The following is a 17,947-nucleotide window of genomic DNA, read 5'->3' as shown; positions in this document are numbered from 1 at the left end:
CTTTGTGATTCTTCCTACAATTAGTAGTAGCTCAGCACAAGACATGCTCAGTTCTGCTTCAGCACATGATTGCAGCTCAAAATCTTTATATCCTTTAAGGTATTGCAGAAGAGTATTTACCTTCATTGCCCAGCAGCTGCCTGTAGGCTGTGCAATATATATTCCTCTCTCAGTATATACCCTGGGATGATCAGGAGTTTGTTTCACCAGGCAGCCACAGCAGAGCACTTTGAGGTGAGGACCATATGCTGGGCTCCCCCTCACTGCAGGACAGCAGCTAAACTCTTACGTGGGAACTGCAGGAGCTCAGCAGATGCCAAACCATTCTGCACAGGGACAAGGTGCTACCTACCAGAGCAGTGACTTACAGAGGAGGCAGCCTGATCTGCAGAAACTGCAGGAACCTAGAAGCTCCTTGCAGCTGGGTAAAGCAAGACGATGTCCACTTGCAGTGGTCCAGCAGGAGCTAAGATGTCTAGTCCCACAGAAGCTAGCTTCTCCTAAGCAACACAATCTTGACTCTCAGGTATGACTTAGACCCTTTATCTTGAAGCCAGTGGAATGAAAATGAGCTCTAAGCAACACTGTGTTGACATCTCTTACCTTGCAGAACGCATGCATTCTCCCCAGCTTGAGCCATGACACAGAGGCTGTGCATTGAAAAGGGAGATACAGGACAGGTTCTTGCAGGTGAACAGGGACAAGTTTTGTTCTGGCAAAGTCAAACCTTCATACCTCTGGCAGTTGAGCTGCATTATTAGCCATATCCTACATCATTGAGAGCACTGATCCTTAATGGCTTTGACAGAACAGGTTTTCTCATTATTTAAGAGCTGCTCCTTGAGCCCGTGTCTGACCTGTGCCTTTACAAGGCTCATCTCCACTATCTCCCTCTGAAGACTGCACTTTATCGACTTATGCACACAGAACTCTCAATCCCTAAATATTTGTAGTTATTTTAAAAATTCCTCTTTCCCTTTCTGGCCCAAAATAGCACTGTTGGTAGTCTGTGAACTGCATACAGTCGAAGACAGAATTGTTATATAGACAAAGAAGTCAGAACAAAACTAGCTACTTCAAAAAGTTCCATTAAAATCACATCTAAAACCTCTTCCCACATTTATGGGCATCTTTCCACTTGCTTCACTAAGAGCAGGATCAAGACCTTGGCTTTCATCCAAGAACCCCGACACCGAAAACTACTCAGAACTTTTTATCTGCTGCAACTGGAAAAAGGCTGAATCAACCCTGCAAAGATTTGCAGCCAAGTTTTGGGGGAGAAAGGCGAGCACATTGATGGTAAAAGAACAGTCAAGCATTCGTGTTCTCATTCTAGCAGTTCTTTATTTTTAAGTTCTACGGTTTATTTTATACACCTAAATCCTTTTTCATATTTGGTTTTGGAACTGTGTTTTTTGCAGTGTTTCAATTAGGAAAAAAAGAAACTGTGGGCTTTGAGTCTTGATTGGGATAATTTTCACCTTCCATACATATATATAAAAATTTGAAAAAGTAAATCTGTAAAATGGAAATGTAAATAATTTTTTGAAATTAACTTTGTTTCTCTGCGGAGGAAAAAATAAGATCTTTAGTACTAGGCCAGCTTGAAAAGATGTAGTTTCTTCTTCTTTGTACAAATCAGGATTCGTATGTTCTAATGCAACATTATGCTCCAAATCACAACTGCCCATGTTCTAGTACTAATTTTCCATGGATTTCCTGCTACTCAATATTGGGTGCATCTTTTTTCCATAAAACAAAAATGGGGAGCTTTTTCCTCTTTCCACATAATTTCCAGTGCAGACCAGATCACAGTTTGACAGCCTTGAAGAATTCGATTCAATAGGTTTACCACAGTGCTGCAGACATCCATTGCATTCTTGATCTTCTAATATTTCAGTGACCATCTTTCAAACAAACTATAAAGATTCTCATATTCAAGAAGTAGTGGCACAGAGGACTAAGGTTGAAAGGGAATGATAAATTAAGAAATTAAAAAAAAAATATCTATTTTTACAATGTTCTGCGGTTTTGCGTTTAGACAACCAGAAGACCTTTTAAAAATGCAGTCCTGTGCCACAGGGAATCTGGAGTTTACGAATGAGAAACTCAAGTACTGCAGGTTAATTTGAGTGGATGCTCCTGAAAGGAGAGAGACTTGATGCCAGAATAGTGACTCAGTTTTCAAGTGCCATACTTCTCCAGAATAGGCTCATCTGTGTTTTGGGAAAGACAACGAGCCAGAAGAAAGGAGTGAGATGAAAGAAACACCATCATGTTACCCAGTGATAACCAAATTCACTATAGCAGTGAACTATTAACATGCTTAAACTCATCAACAACTGCAGTGCAGCCAGGCCTGTGTCCCAGTTTACAAAAGTAGCCACTGCTACTGCTGTTTCTGTGACATTTCAGTCTGATGGAATGCTTCCTTCTCTAAGCTGCTTTTGGAAAAGCAGACATGAGCTCCTCAGTCACTAAGGTGTTACTGAAAATTCTACCCTGCTAGTATTAATTAAGAGGAGAATAACACTCATCAGAGATCCCAATTAGCAGAAGATTGGGCCAAGAGTTGTGTATCATAAATGTGTGATCTTTAATGAGTATGTGACAGCTGTTAGTCTTCTCATTTAACAAGCAACTGGCAGAGGTTCCTCTCACAACAGAGTAGGGTGGTAAAGAGGAACCAACCACAAATACTGCTTGGACCTACACCGTCCTTTGGAGAAGCATTTCCAGATCACTAGCTGACCTGCTTCCTACCCACCTTGTCACAAATTCCTAGAGATCCACCTTGATTTTTGCAGGGCTAGCACAGTCCCACATCTTTCCAGTGCTGCTATATGTCTCTTAAAAACAAAAGCAATCTGTAAGAAGTTATTTTCTTGAAGTAAAAGGGATAAAACCCCACAGAGTGAGCCAAATGCTAGTTGACAGGGGCACACATAAAATTACTACTGCATATCACAGAGCAGTCCCAATTCTCTCCAAATTTGGTTTGACCAGAGCTGTGCGCTGTGGCTGCCAGCAGTGTAAGAAGTGACCACTGTAGACATCTCTGTCAGTTTACTAAGAACACCAATATATATCTGTCAAAAATTCTCTCCATCAAAGGACCGCTGTCTTGTCAGGAGAGCCTCATGGCTGGCAGGTGGCTGTTGTGGTGGCCGAGCAGCAGCAGTGAGCTGTGTCTGGTCACATACACTGCCGAAACCTATCCCTCACAGCAAGTAGTTCCTTAACTCTTCAGCACTGGCAGCATTACAGAAGCAATCTGTTAAATATGAATATCCTATGGTATTAAACTACCACCTGCTATAAATAGCAAGGCATTCATTTAAATAATTCTATTGAAATATGGAAGCCTGTTAATATTTTGCTTTGGGATTTGAATATTTATTGCCATTTGCAACGTTCCACTGTTCAGTAAGCTCCCCTAAATGGTTAGCCACTTCTTCCATCAAAAACTCATTTTATTTTTCTGGAGTACTGCACAGCTGTACTGTAGAAGTTGCAAACAAAAAGACATCTGCAACTTGGGCTTTATAGGAAAAGCATGTTTTGAAAATGGGTTGGCTTTTTGGATGTTTTTATCCAAAAGGCTAATTTTTAACTGTAGTAAAAAGAGGGATTTATATCAATCAATGAAAAGAAAACAAATTAACATAAATCCTTTCATAGTCTTGCCTGGAACATCAGTTAGTCCCCTGAGTGCTTTTATATCTCTGAAGTGGAGAGATAGGAGTTTGATGGGTGGACTGTTCAGTGGATGAGGGATTAGCTAGATGGTCTCAGCTGGATGGGTAGTGGTCAAAGGCTCAATGTCTGGACTGACACCAGTAACAAGTGGTGTCCCCCAGGGGTCCATACTGGGACCAGTACTGTTTAATATCTTCGTCAATGACACCGACAGTGGGATCGAGTGCACCCTCAGCAAGTTTGCAGATGATATCAAGCTGAGAATGCAGTTGACACACCTGAGGGACAGGATGCCATTCAGAGGGACCTGGACAAGCTCAAGAAGTGGGCCTATGCAAACCTCCTGAGGTTCAACAAGGCCAAGTGCAAGGTCCTGCACCTGGGTCAGGGCAGCCCTCGGTATCAAGAGAGGCCAGGGGATGAAGGGATTGAGAGCAGCCCTACCGAGAAGGACTTCAGGGACTGGTGGATGAGAGACTCGATGCAAGCCAGCAATATGTGCTTGTAGCCCAGAAGGCCAATCATTTCTTGGGTGGCATCAAAAGGAGCTTGGCCATCTGCCCCTCTACTCTGCCCTGGTGAGATCCCACTTGAAGTACTGAGTTCAGTTCTGGAGCCCTCAGTACAGGAAAGACATCGACCTGCTGGAGAGGGGACAGAGAAGACTACCAAGACGATCAGAGGGCTGGAACACCTCTCCTATGAGGACAGGCTGAGAGAGTTGGGGTTGTTCAGCCTAGAGAAGAGAAGACTTCAGGGAGACCTTACTGAAGCCTTTCAGCACTTAAAAGGGGCCAGTAAGAAAGATGAGGACAGACTTTTTAACAGGGCCTGTTGCAACAGGACAAGAGGTAATGGTTTTAAACTAAAGGAGGGGAGATTGAGGCTAGACATGAGAAAGAATTTTTTTTACAATGAGGGTGATAAAACACTGGCCCAGGTTGCCCAGAGAGGTGGTAGATGCCCCATCCCTGGAGACATCCCAGGCCAGGCTGGATGGGGCTCTGAGCAACCTGATCTAGTTGAAGATATCCCTGCTCATTTCAGGGGGGTTGGACTAGATGACCTTTGAAGGTCCCTTCCAACCCAAACTATTCTATAATTAGCGTCCACAATATGCGGCTATACTCACCTTGGGAATTTTATTTATGCTTGCTCAAATAAACAGTTCTGCGTTAAAGTGGTAAAGAACTACAGTTAAAACTGTGGAAAAGGAACATAAGTCACCAAGTTTAATTTCCACTGTAGGATTTGTCTTCATTTATTTTTCTTTCCTCTTTCTCTTCACTATAGTCAGGACTTGCAAGGGAGTGTCAAACAAAGTTACCTGATTGGCAATTAACACTCCAGTTTAAAAACATTTTGTGAAGGGTGGCTTAGTTATCACCTAGGTCATCACTCCAGGTTATGGAAGTGTGCAGAGGTTTCAATGCTAGCCTTTTCAGAAAGGTCTGCTGATTCACCCTCTGCTTCTGTAGTGAAGGTTCCCTCAAATTCTATAGCAAAAGCAACGAGTTCTTGAGCGACAATCATGGGACCAAGGCTTGCTTCAGGTTTACAGCAGCCACTTATCGTGTGAAAATACAGTTTATTCATAAGATTTTTGTGCATAGTAACAAGCGCATTTAAAACGTGCCCTGTATTCCTGAACATGTGACTTGTTCTCTTCCTGGATTCAACAAACCACATGCTGTACAGAGCTGGTCAGACAGCGTCAAGTACTGGCTAGTGCTACCATGCAGCGTAAAGGCAAAGAGAAAACCACTACATCCCTCCCAGAACTCTGGACTTTAAACCTCAGTTTTGCTCTTTCCTCCAAATTAAATGAAGGAACAACCTTGAATAAGAGGGGAAAATGCACTTTTCTTTCTTACACAACAGAATTGCACAACTTGGTTTAGTAGCATATTTTGCAACATAGCCTGTTTCCTGCCCTTTAATACTCAAGAGACCACAGAAATCAGAGTGCTTTCAGCAATCTACAAAGACCTAATGGTAAAGAAGATCACTACATTTCAGAGCAAGACATCAGGGTTAAGAATAACATCCATTTTTCCAATTTCACATTGGCTTTCACCTAGGGTAGAATGGCCATTATGGATACAAAGCACATTTCTCCTGTCCTGGATGCACTGCTTTGTGTATTTGCTCACTGCAGATTTCTCACTCTAAGAGCAGCTGTATCCTCGTAACCATGGAAACTGCTCCTGGCAAATTCCCTCAAAACACAAAAGCAAAACGATGGAAAGGAACAGACATTTCAATAAACTCACACACAGAAAGACAGCATCTTATCTTTATCAAACCATTCCCAATGGCTTCACAAATATGCAGGACAGGGGAAAACCAGTTCCTTGATGCTGGAGGGTCAGTTGTTGGGCTGCTGCCCACCTTCCTCACTAGACAATAAAACAGAGGACTTTGTCTAAGGCTGTTCTTTAGCATCACAGTTCTACTCTGTGAAGACCTGCACGCATGCAGTGTCAAAGCTTTTCTGAACATTTGGTGGATCAAAGGACTCCACGCTACATTTTCGTGGCAGTCTATGACAACTCTGCATCACGCCTAGGACAAACGTACTTTGAACTAAAAAAAACAAAAAGGTAACTTATATTTTTGTCTTCAAAAGTAAAAAAATAAAGGTATACTCCTGGGTAAAATCATAACAACAAAGGAAGAGTCGTATCTGAGCAGACCTTTGTTCACCTCATTCAGTTTTCTGCCTCTAATAGTGTCTGTAAATGAAGAAGAGTAAGTACCACTTGGGAGGCCCTTTCACCCTAGTACTCTCCCCACCTCCATCTCTCCTCAGCTTCAGGGCACCCCCTGAGCCTGTTGTGATTTGTCTAGATAGGAAACCTCAAAGAAGCTCTACTCCAAACACTTTTCCAGGCTCCTTTCCAAAACATATCAGCTTCTTGCATCTACACCATCCTTTGGCAGGCAGTATCACAGGCCTCATTCACTCCACACGAACCACCACTTCCTATTTGCATTAGGGCCACTTCCTTCCTGAGTCACTTGATGCCCCCTTGTTCTCGTGCCAGAAAATATAACAAACAATCAGTCTCTATTCACCCCTTCCATGTCACTCATGATTTTGTTGATCTCTATTTTGTCATCTATCATTTTCAAAGAACAGAAAGTTCAGCCTGCTTAACTGTTCCTTGAACAGAACACCTCATACCTTTGCTTGCACACATTGCCTTTGTTCAGACTTTCTTCTGCTTTAATACATCTTGAGATGAGAGGACCAGAACTGCGTGGAGAGGGTGAATGCCTTTGAGTCATACAGTGGCTTTTTTATCTCTATTCTCTTCCCAGAAAGTAATAACATTTGATCATTTTTCCATCTGCTTCTGAGCTCTAAGCTGTTGGTTTCACGCAGCTATCTAGTATAAACCCACAGTCTCACTCTTAAATGACAGTAATTAAGTCAGAGCTCATCCTATTATACATGAGGCCAGTATTACTTTTATCGAGGAGTTACATTTACCTGCACTGAATTTCATCTGCTATCTTACCACCCATCTCTCAAATTCAGCAGATCCTTCTTCAGTTTAGCCTTAAGCTCCTTCAGAACATTTTTCTGATTAGCACCAGCCCTGGCAATCAGTTAGTTTTTATTTTATTTCATTTTATTTTTCTGTACCTCAACCTGTTCCATAATTACCTCAAATTTTAGGCTCATCGCTCCTAAAAAGAGTGGCACAGGGAATCTCCGCAGCTTCTTCTGTAGCAAGCAGACAAATAATTACATTCTCTGTGGTAGCCTCATTCATATGGCCCCACCAACTATGTGGTGAACTTTTTGTTCTTTGTGTTAGGTCCTGCAGCTTCTCCTCCCCCTCCCAGGGCCTTGGCAGCCACTGCTCAATGCCAGCTCTGATACAGTGCAGCTGTGTGACCTTGGACACTACTGCTGGGAACAGCACTGGGAGAAGTCTTGCTGGGGGTCTCTGCTCTTTCCACAGCACTTAAGCACATGCCCTTGGCCTTGGTCCCTGCCTGAGCTATGCTGTAGGTGGCCCTGTGCCCACCCTTGCCCCTCACCAACCCAAACCCTGACCCAACGACTTGGCTTCCCAGCCTTGGACCTGCTTGTCACTACAGACTTGCCTGGCAAGCAGGACTCATGGTCACCTCCATGGTCATGCTCCAGGTCACCATCACTCAACCCTCTCTGCTCTCTCTGCCTGGGCACCGTGGGATGCGACCCAATGTGAGGATACTGTCCTGCCTACTTTGCCCCACCTTCACTCCCAGCTGCCCTTCCCCTGTGGAGCAGCCTTGCTGCTGCCAGGCAGACAGGCTGGGAGGAGTAGCGGCTCTTTACTTCACTAGTCCTCAGGTTTGGATTCATATTACATTACCATAATATATTTCAGACTCTTGGAGACTAACCCTGAGGAACAGCTTTGAAGAGAAAGATGTGGAGAGAAGGAGAAATGGGGTCTCAAGTTTATCCTGCCATTAGCGGAGGAGGCTTTGCAGCTGCATACTTCATAGACATTCCCTGTGCACAACCTTGATCTGGTTGCTTAACTGCTCTGTGTTAACTTCTCTTGCTCTAAAAAGGGATTAAACTTTCTCCTGAGAACAAAAGGACACTCCTTCCTCCCTCCCTGTAACAAATGTCAACAACAGCAGCTCCGACTGGAGCTGGAAAGACTTGGAACTTTGCCGCTAACTTGAGGAAGTTCAACAAGAGGCTTCATTTGCAGAGCAGGGACAAGAAGAACTGCAGAGAAGACCTTGGTCCTCCTCTGTGTGCAGCATAGCACACAAAGCTGGGCATCAGATATCATTCCTAAGCCTTGTTAAAATACAATTAGAAACTCACGGAAAACAGCTTTTCATACTGAAGCACCAGGAATAATCTTTATTAGAGAGTATCATGCATTAAATGGCTTGTGACAATGTAGCAGCCTCAGCTAGCAGGCTTTCCTTTTTAAAATCTGTATTTTTGCAAGAATTTCACTATGTCAAGCTACAAAGGAGATGACCCATAGTCTTCCTCCCACTGCATTTTAGAAAAAACACTCCTGCAATAGTAATTATAAATATGATCTTCAAAAGGACTGCTAATGCAGTTTTGATAACTCTGTGCTGAGGTACACAGAAAGTTAGAAACAAAACTGAGCTTAGGTTGTACAGTCATATTTCAGCAAGCTGTAAATATGAACTTCTGCAAGGGGAGGCAGAAGCACAGGGAGGACCTCAGAAGGGCAGGAGGTCAGAACACAGGGTTTTATTGGCACCAAACCCACCTGTGATTTTAAAGCACCCCCATATTTTCATGATCATATCTAAGAAAACTAAGGTAGTTTTACAAAGTTCTACATTTTAATTAATACATTTTTCCCTTCTCTCCTCCTTTCTCTTTTCTTATACCTTTTGTAGTGGTAAAGTGAGGGGAAAAAAAAAAAGGAGAAAGAAGAAAAACAGGGATACAAATATGGGTGGGCAAAATGAAAAACTGGAATATGTCTTATAATAAAATTGTTCAGGGTGAAAATTGCTTAAAAAAAAGCCTTGCCATAATGGTATAGAAATACATAAAAAAAAAACAGGCCTAGAGGTTAAATCAATATTTGTTGGTTGCTTTTTTGTTTGCTTATTTTGTTTTAAACCAATAGATATAGCTGGTAAAGTTTTTAGGAACACAGTAAAGATTCTGAAGGAAGTGTGTACTGAAACACTTTATCTTCCCCACCCCCCATTCATATCAGTTGCTCTGAATGAAACATAACTCCCTAAAAATTTTGCTTCTCAAAAGAAGTTTCCATACCTAAACTCATATCTATTTATGCTTCGCTCATCTGCCCAAAACGTTTATCTTAAATCAGATTCCAGCATCATCTCCAAGATTAAGCAACACTAGCGTTAACAGGGTAAAATGAAAACAAGCATAGGAATTCCCTCACTTTCAACGTTTAACATTAGTCACGCATTTGAGTATTCCTACTGGGCTTATGAACAGGGAATTCCATCCAGCATCTACCTCAAAAAGGTTATTGATACTATAATTGCAATGGATCACAAGACACTCCTCAGCTCTGCAGATCAGATGATGTAAGGACTTAGAATCCTGGTCCAAAACGCTCCCAGAAAGGGCTTGATATTTACTACATGAAGTCAGGCAACAGATCACAAAGGAAAGAGCCCTAAAGAATGAGTACTGCACATTGCATGTCACATTCTTTCTCCCAGGCCATTACCATTCAAAAGGTTTAAATTGTTGCACTGAACCTAAACAGAGAGAACAACAGGCCTCACCTTAAATATGCAAGGTGGCGCATCTACACTGGGTGACTGAGGAGCAAATACTGCTACAAGCCTTGCACTGACTCTAATTTAGAGGTGGCTTATCTGGGAATAGCTTGGTTATCTGAATACCATACAGGAGTGTGCAGAACAGACACATCCAAGTCCTGATCTAAGCAGAAATTCAATTTTGCCACTTTTTGGAGTGTGTTAACAGCCAGGGGGGAAGTTGTCTGCTCCCACCCGGGAAAATTATTCTCATGCTCTAGAGAGCTCATTGCAGGTTTTAATTGTTCAGAGCAACACTTCTTCCAAATGTGTGCCCCATACGTCGTCTTTAACCAAGAATTCAACATTCACAGATGCTGTGGGTGTCTGTGTTTCCAGGCTGTAACCGTAGCCTCTGTGGCAGTTGTAAGCAGTATGCAGCTATTTTTAGCCCAGCAGCCTGAGGTTGGAGGCTGCTTCACCAACTGGAATGATAACAGTCCCATACACAGGGAGCATATTTTCCCTCTTCAGGCTAATTAAATGTGTCAGGGGAGGTTCACCAGTGAGAGCATTTAACTATAAAATACAAAAGATATCCATCTTCCTTCACAGCTGTTAATGAATCACCATTTAGGTGCCTAATAAACTTACACATAAATTCTAATTGCATTCTGATTCCCTTATTAACCTGAAGCACTCCACTGGTGACAAACCTATTCTTCTAGGAGGCACTGCAGTGCCTGACACTCCCTGGTTAGGCTAAAACCCTGAATCCGGATCTGCAGTCTCAAAGCTGCCTAAAGAGGTAATTCCATCTTTTCTATTTGTTATGGCCCTGCAACTGCTCTGCAAATCTCTCCTGACTTTCTGAGCTTTATAGCTCTCTGTCCTGTTGCTTACTTCATAAAAATCCCATCTAACACTGTAGCTCTATGGAAATAATGTCTGTTTCCTACGTAAATGCTTCAGACAGCTTAAACCAAAGCCCAGTAAGTTCATTATATATTGCTATAGTACCTGTTACTACACTCCTCAACTGGCATTCTTGCTCCTGTTTAGCTAACATCTGCTGACACCCATTAGCAGCCAGCTTTTGCTCCCCTCAGTCATGTATCTAATTAGCCATCCCCCCCAGCTGGCTTGCCTCCTTCATCATTTCTCAGGTTGTTAAGCACAAAGGAGACAAATTTAATCTTCTTGCAGCCTAGAAACTCCAGTTGTGTGCATTTCAGTACAGATTGGTTAAATATCCCTATTGTCTCCTTGACTTGAGGAGTGGGACTCCCAGCCTCCTTAAACCGTTCACAACCAAACCCCAGGGCATTTTGATATTTTCCCATGTGCACTTCAGTAGTGATTAAACAGAAAGGAGATCAAAATTCTTCTTTCTGAAAAGTGTATTGCTTGCACATTCAACATGACCAGCACCAACAGTGATTGTGCAGACTGCATAATGATGTCCCACCTATCAAAGCCCTGACATTTACAGACCACTTCCCATGGGACACCTCCACTCTTCCTCCTCCAACAATCGCATTTGCCACCTAGGGTCATGGGCTATATAACCAACATGTGCTCAAATTTGTGATTACTATATAATGCCAGCTTGTTTGCTGGATTAGGTATTTTCTCACTCTGCAGAGAATAGGCGCCAATAAGCCATTTCAGCTGAACTGCTGATTGATCAAGTTTCTACCAATACCAGCTGGAATCAGAAGAGAAGCTTCCAATCATCAAAGCCTGTAAATTGATTATTTTTAGAAGTTACACTTGAACACATTTTGTCATTTTATTCTAGAACCTACAGCATCATTAATTCATCATAAATATCAATGGCACCTCAGTGTTTTGTAGCAACTGAGCCATCAACCACTTGTGTTCTCCAGAACAAGCCAACAACTATACTATTAACTTATGCATTGCACAAAGAACATATTCCCAAGCATGCAGTCTATTTAGATATCTCTGGGAAGCACTTCCCCGTAACAGCATAGTTCATGGTTCTGTCAGGCAAGTCATGTAAAGATGAGGTCTATAAGGAGCAAAATGGGGGAACTCACTGTGAGTGAAGCAGGGTGGTGACAGCAACATCTCCCATCAGTTATTCAGCAAGCATCAGGCAATGTACACACCAGGTCAGAGGGCCCAGGAAATCCCCACAACAACTCAGGGGCAAAACTAAGGGCAGCCACTCTTGTAGCCCATCTTAGCAAAGGACTAAAGCCCCCCAGGCTGAACTGAAGTACAGACCCAGGATGTGGGTGAGGTCCCAGGTGAGGGTGGTCAGGGCAATCAAAGCTTGTTAGTGCCCTCATACCCACAGACACGTGTATTTTTAGTCCTAAAATACAGAAATGAAGCATGCAGTGTAAGATGCACGGGTGAGTAATTGAAATAGAAGTCAAATTGCTAAGCCCTTTACATGAGCTGTGCAGTCCTTTAAAGGAATAATCCCAGTAAGTTTTGTTGCTGCAAAATGTCTGTTTACAAAAACATCATGACACTCACTTTTTGCAAGGGCTCCCAATCAGACACAGACATCCTCTCCTTTCAACAAAACAACCAGGGCTCATACCGTTCCTTGCAGGATAATGGGTGAGGCACAACATGATTCAGCACCCAGATACCACCAGTACAAGAGCACATAAGGGCACCCCCACTGTGACAAAGATGACTTATTGCAGCTTCAAGACTGAAACTTTCTGTCCCTGGAGATCTCCTCTGTTTGCACTACAATCCTTCTCTTATTTTCCATCCCTCTCCTTCTAAGCCATCCCTGCGCCTCCTGCCCCCCATTCCACACACACCCACTGCTTGCTTTTCTATCTGAAGGTCACTTCAAGGCAGCTGAATGCAGCATGTGACAATCACTGCACTCAACCACTGAAGCCAGCTCCCATGAGACAAAAGGAAAGTTGGCAAAATTCGAGAAGTTTCTGTTTTGAAAAGAATGTATATTCATTCAGAAATCATGGATTTTGTTCAACTTAAGTTCAATAGCTACAAGGGAAAATAATGGACAATGGTTGTTTTGCTGGTGGTGGTGCTGATGGTCATTTTTCATCTTACATAACAAAGTTGGCTTCTGGTACATGTAATTATTTCTACCTCCAGCCTGCCCAGTACAAGGCGATACGGCTAAACGAGAGGTTGTGATTACTTGCAGATGGTTTCCAAATTAAACCACAGTGCTCAAATGAAGCTAACATACTTATGGAAATTCCTAAAGCTCCTTGGGACTCCCCAGAATGCTGGAGGCATTTTAACGTTATGACACAGAGCTTTGTGGAGAAGACCAGTGCCTCTGAGGAGCTGAGAGCCCCCCTTGAGATTCCAGGGGAGCCAAAGGAGGCTCAGTGGCTCAGAGACTTTATAAACACACATATTTAACTGTGGCCAAGTATTGATTTTTGCCAGGTTGTGTCAGAAATAGCTGTACCAAAGGGACATGCAAGGTCTTTTGGTCACAACAACCCCCTGCAGCGCTACAGGCTGGGCGCAGAGTGGCTGGAGAGCAGTCAGACAGAAAGGGACCTGGGGGTGCTAATTGACAGGAAGCTCAATATGAGCCAACAGTGTGCCCAGGTGGCCAAGAAGGCCAACGGTATCCTGTCCTGTATCAAAAACAGCGTGGTTAGCAGGACAAGGGAAGTGATCCTTCCCCTGTACACTGCATTGGTGAGGCCACACCTGGAGTATTGTGTTCAGTTCTGGGCCCCTCAGTTCAGGAAAGACATTGAAGTGCTGGAGCGGGTCCAGAGAAGAGCAACACGACTGGTGAAGGGACTTGAACATAAGACCTATGGGGAGAGGCTGAGGGAGCTGGGGTTGTTTAGTCTAGAGAAGAGGAGGCTTAGAGGTGACCTCATCACTCTCTATAACTACCTGAAGGGAAGTTATAGCCAGGTGGGGATTGGTCTCTTCTCCCAGGCAGTCAGCAATAGGACAAGGGGGCATGGGCTTAAACTCTACCAGGGGAAATTTAGGCTGGATATTAGAAAGAAATTCTTTACAGAGAGAGTGATCAGGCATTGCAATGGCCTGCCCAGGGAGGCAGTGGACTCGCCGTCCCTAGAGGTTTTTAAACTGAGATTGGACATGGCACTTAGTGCCATGATCTAGTAAACAGACTAGAGTTGGACCAAGGGTTGGACTCGATGATCTCTGAGGTCTTTTCCAACCCAGTCGATTCTGTGATTCTGTGATTCTGTGATTCTGTCTTACATGGAGCTCCAACACATACTATAAAAGATTTTAGAGAAGAATCCTCTATTTTATGAAGTTCATGTGAAAAAAACACACACAGAGCTGATGCTGGGATGCTTTTAATCAAGATTCAGTGTTCACATTTGAGTGTTTTCCTTGCCAGTATATCAGCTGTCATTTCTACCTAAAAGTTTCTGAAGAGTGTTTAGTAGAATTTGAGGACTATAAGATGGGTATTGAAGGCATCTCCACAGCCTGGGTGGGAGCTGGGGTCTAATCTAGTCCTTTCTGGCAGCGGTGGGCCCTTGTGCAGCTGAAAGCTGATCTGGAACTAGTCAGTTCTTCAGTTCAGATAAGCAGGTGGCCTCATCAGCCAGAAGAAAATGAAATTTACTGCTACACAAGGCTTGACAAGGCACCTTTAGAGAACAAGGAGCTTTCCTCTGAATCCTTACCTGAGCAGGTTCTCTTAATAGCAGCCTTTCAAGTGAAGAACAACAATCAAAACCTCTGTAGCAACTTTAATCCTATGGTGCAAGACATCTCCCTGATAGATGTCCTCCTAGGACAAAACCTAAGCACTGCAAAATCTTGTCTCAGCCATCTCTTGGTGCCTCATCTCCCCTTGTGTGACGTGAAAGTTCAAGCTGTTCACCCTCTCACCAGATCCTTATACATATTGATTTTAAGAAACTAAGACATAATAAGAGGGATTTGGAAACCCCAAGAAAGTCTGAATTCATACAATTCAATTGCAAATCCATCCAAGCAATTTCCACATCTTCATTGCTGCTATGGACCTTTGAGTGAATGCACATTCTCCGTTTATTAAATCTAGATATATTATGTATAATATTACTTTGTTATTTTTCCCTTACCTAAATCCCCCAATGTATGTATTACTGACAATGTTAATTATAATGAGAATGGCTTTAGAGCAAGAAGAAATTACTTGACAACACTGAAAATGGGAATGCTCTGTGTGCTATAAAACTTGGGAACTGCACTTCAGGGTGTGAATATTTCCATAAGAAAGCAATTACATTGATGAAAGCTGACTGGTAGAATAGCCTGAATAATTTTTGTATGTGTGGGGAAGGGAGTTCAGAGATGGCTGACTGGAACAGGAATGGACATGATTATAGGAAGCAATTACAAAACATCCATATATTTTTTTAGAGACTTTGATGTTGAGCTACAGATTATTGCTGCTATAAAGAATGGCCTTAGAATCCAAGGCTCTGCTTTTTGAAAGTATTCACTATAACAAAAAAATAACAAAAAGACTGCTGGACAAGACATAGCATAGCATGATATCCTTCCTCTTCTCTCTTTCAATATGCTGGCAATGTTATAATGCCAGCATACTTCCTGACTTGAAAAATACAAACCTAATTATTTTGCCATCATGATTCCTCTCAAGAGACACATACCTACTGCTCCCTCACTAGATACCAGTGTACTTCAATTCTATTCTGCTCATGCAGCTAATAGAAAGGACTGGCACACACACTCCCTATGCAACGAGCTAAAGGGAGAAGCCAAAGTTACAGAGAAAATAAAGGCCAGCTTTATAACTACTCCACTTACATAAGAAGTGGCTTTGCATTGCAAAGAGGGGTTTGGGGGCAAAATCCTTGTGCCACTCATTTCTGTTAGAATCATCAGTAGGTTAGCTAATGAATAATGCTGAAAATTACGTGTTCATTTTTAGGATGAGATATGGATGGCAGCACTTCACATCCCCTGAGATACACAGAACAGAAAAGTGCATTTTTGCTCCACGGTGGTCTTGTGTCCTCTGGCACTGTGGGCAAACCGTGTGCCAGTCCAGCCCCACAGAGTAATTCAGAGTATGATAAAATGTGAGCTGGAGAATCGCTGGCCCAGAAGAGAGACAATACCAGGGCATGGCAAGAGTGAACATTTCAGCTGGAGCCTTCCTTTTCTCAGCAGAATGAGAAATGCTCATACTAGCTCTCTGCTCCCCAAAAAATTTCCAAGAGGGCCAGGTCCACTGTCTCATCACTAACACATAAACTTAGGGCTATTTTATCTTGAATGAGTAATAGGTTACATCTTAGTACGCTATTCACAACTCATGCATTTGTAGCTGTGCATATGTTAGCCTTTTGAGGAATATCTTTACTCTTCAGCACTGGCCTAACCAATGACATTTTTAACAATAAGTTTTACACCACTGCCTTATTCTGCCTTGACAGCAAAACATTCTTTTCTGACAGCAGATTTTTCAAAACTATCTATCTTTAAACTGCTACATGACGGGCCATTCCTCTGGATTCAACAACCATTCCACACCTAAAGTGTTCGGAATTACTATATTAACCCATGTGCTGTTGTAAGCATTGGTGTCTTTATAACATTGCTACAACATGCTACCAAACAGAATGGAAACTGAAGCACAGTTGGAAAAGTTGAGCATTCTGCTACATCAAAAGGTGAAACTTAACAGAATGATATCTGGATGATGAGTTTAAACTATCTTCTTGCAAGATGTCATTAGTCTATAATTAAAGCTGTTTCAAAAGAAAAAAAAAAATCTCTGTGTTCCTTTTCAGTCATGTTAAAACTAAGATTTTTTTTTTGATCAGCAGTAAGGTATCTGTACATATGAGTCGGCCATATGCATAATTCATATTCTGAATCTTTTCCAGTTGTAGGGACCTGATCCACATGAGAAAGTTGAAGTGATTTAACCAAATAAGTTGTTGGGTTTTTTTTAATTTGGACTATAGACAAAGGAATATACATGATCATTTGCATTACTTTGGTTCATCAAATAAACATACTTCAGCTAAGAGAAATAAATCACATGACATCATCCCTGGAAAATACTTGATCAAAATGGCTTTTGAAAAATCCAAGTGAAATGAGTGTAACTTCTGTTTGTAGATCAGTTCCTTTGGATTATACCCTCATTCCCTGAAGACTTTGCTGCGCATGCAGCTTAGCTAGTTTTCATATGAGGCATATGGTTATACATTTTAAAAATTAACAATACTTCTCTGTTGTTTGTTTTTGTTTGTTTGTTTGTTTGTTTTTAATACAGATATTTTAAAGTGCTTTAAAAAAGATAAGTAGTTATCGTGTGGTTAAAAATTAATAGGAAAATTCAAATGAAACAGGGCGCAATATTGCATCAAAAGCCAATGACTCTTGATGCTTTTCAAAGTATTACTCAAGAAAAACTCAGGGATAGGGAGATGAAGTGGAATTACTCGAAGCAACATGGTAGACTGACAGAAGGGCCAGGAATCGAAATCAAACATCCCAACTCCTAATCCAATACACATACTTACTAGATGTTATTTCTACCCCATAATGGTAACCTGAAAGCACTGACAGAAGAGTTAGAACTAATGAGAGTAAAACAAATAAAAATCCCTCCCAGTTGTAATTCAAGAGGCTTCTCAGAAAGCCTTTGCATGAGTGAGAACATATCCCTTTCTGTTCCAGAAATTTAACATATAAGAATCTGCTTTATCTTCAAAAAGAATAACTGCCAGATTTGATTTCCCTTATGGTCCTGAAAATGCGGAATTCCTCCAATAAACTCAGTGGTATTAAGCCACATAGACCTAGACACAAGATCAGAAGTTAGGTGATGAGGTTTCGCATGAGTAGACACCATAGCTACAGTATGGGTAATGCATGGAGCACAGAAAGAATTTCCAAAACTCAGCATGTTTCCAAAACTACTAGAAAAAGAAAGAGGAAAGTGCCCCCAAAATTAAAAAAAAAAAAAATGAAAAGGAAGCCACTG

At 42.1% G+C, this 17,947-nt stretch overlaps 1 long non-coding RNA gene across 1 annotated transcript in view; it reads right to left on the bottom strand.

The window, feature by feature from the left end:
* The window catches only part of LOC110361895 (uncharacterized), a 34,211-nt gene extending 22,054 nt beyond the window's left edge, over positions 1-12,157 (bottom strand). Inside the window, exon 1 of the long non-coding RNA XR_010470300.1 lies at positions 12,018-12,157. This is a non-coding gene — a long non-coding RNA (uncharacterized LOC110361895). The remainder of the gene's footprint in view (positions 1-12,017) is intronic.
* Between the last annotated feature and the right edge of the window lie 5,790 nt (positions 12,158-17,947).

Source organism: Columba livia, chromosome 2 (assembly GCF_036013475.1).
Source record: "Columba livia isolate bColLiv1 breed racing homer chromosome 2, bColLiv1.pat.W.v2, whole genome shotgun sequence".
NCBI classification, from domain to species: domain Eukaryota; kingdom Metazoa; phylum Chordata; class Aves; order Columbiformes; family Columbidae; genus Columba; species Columba livia.
The sequence above is the reverse complement of the archived record's forward strand: the minus strand, read 5'-3'. Positions and strand labels throughout refer to the sequence as shown.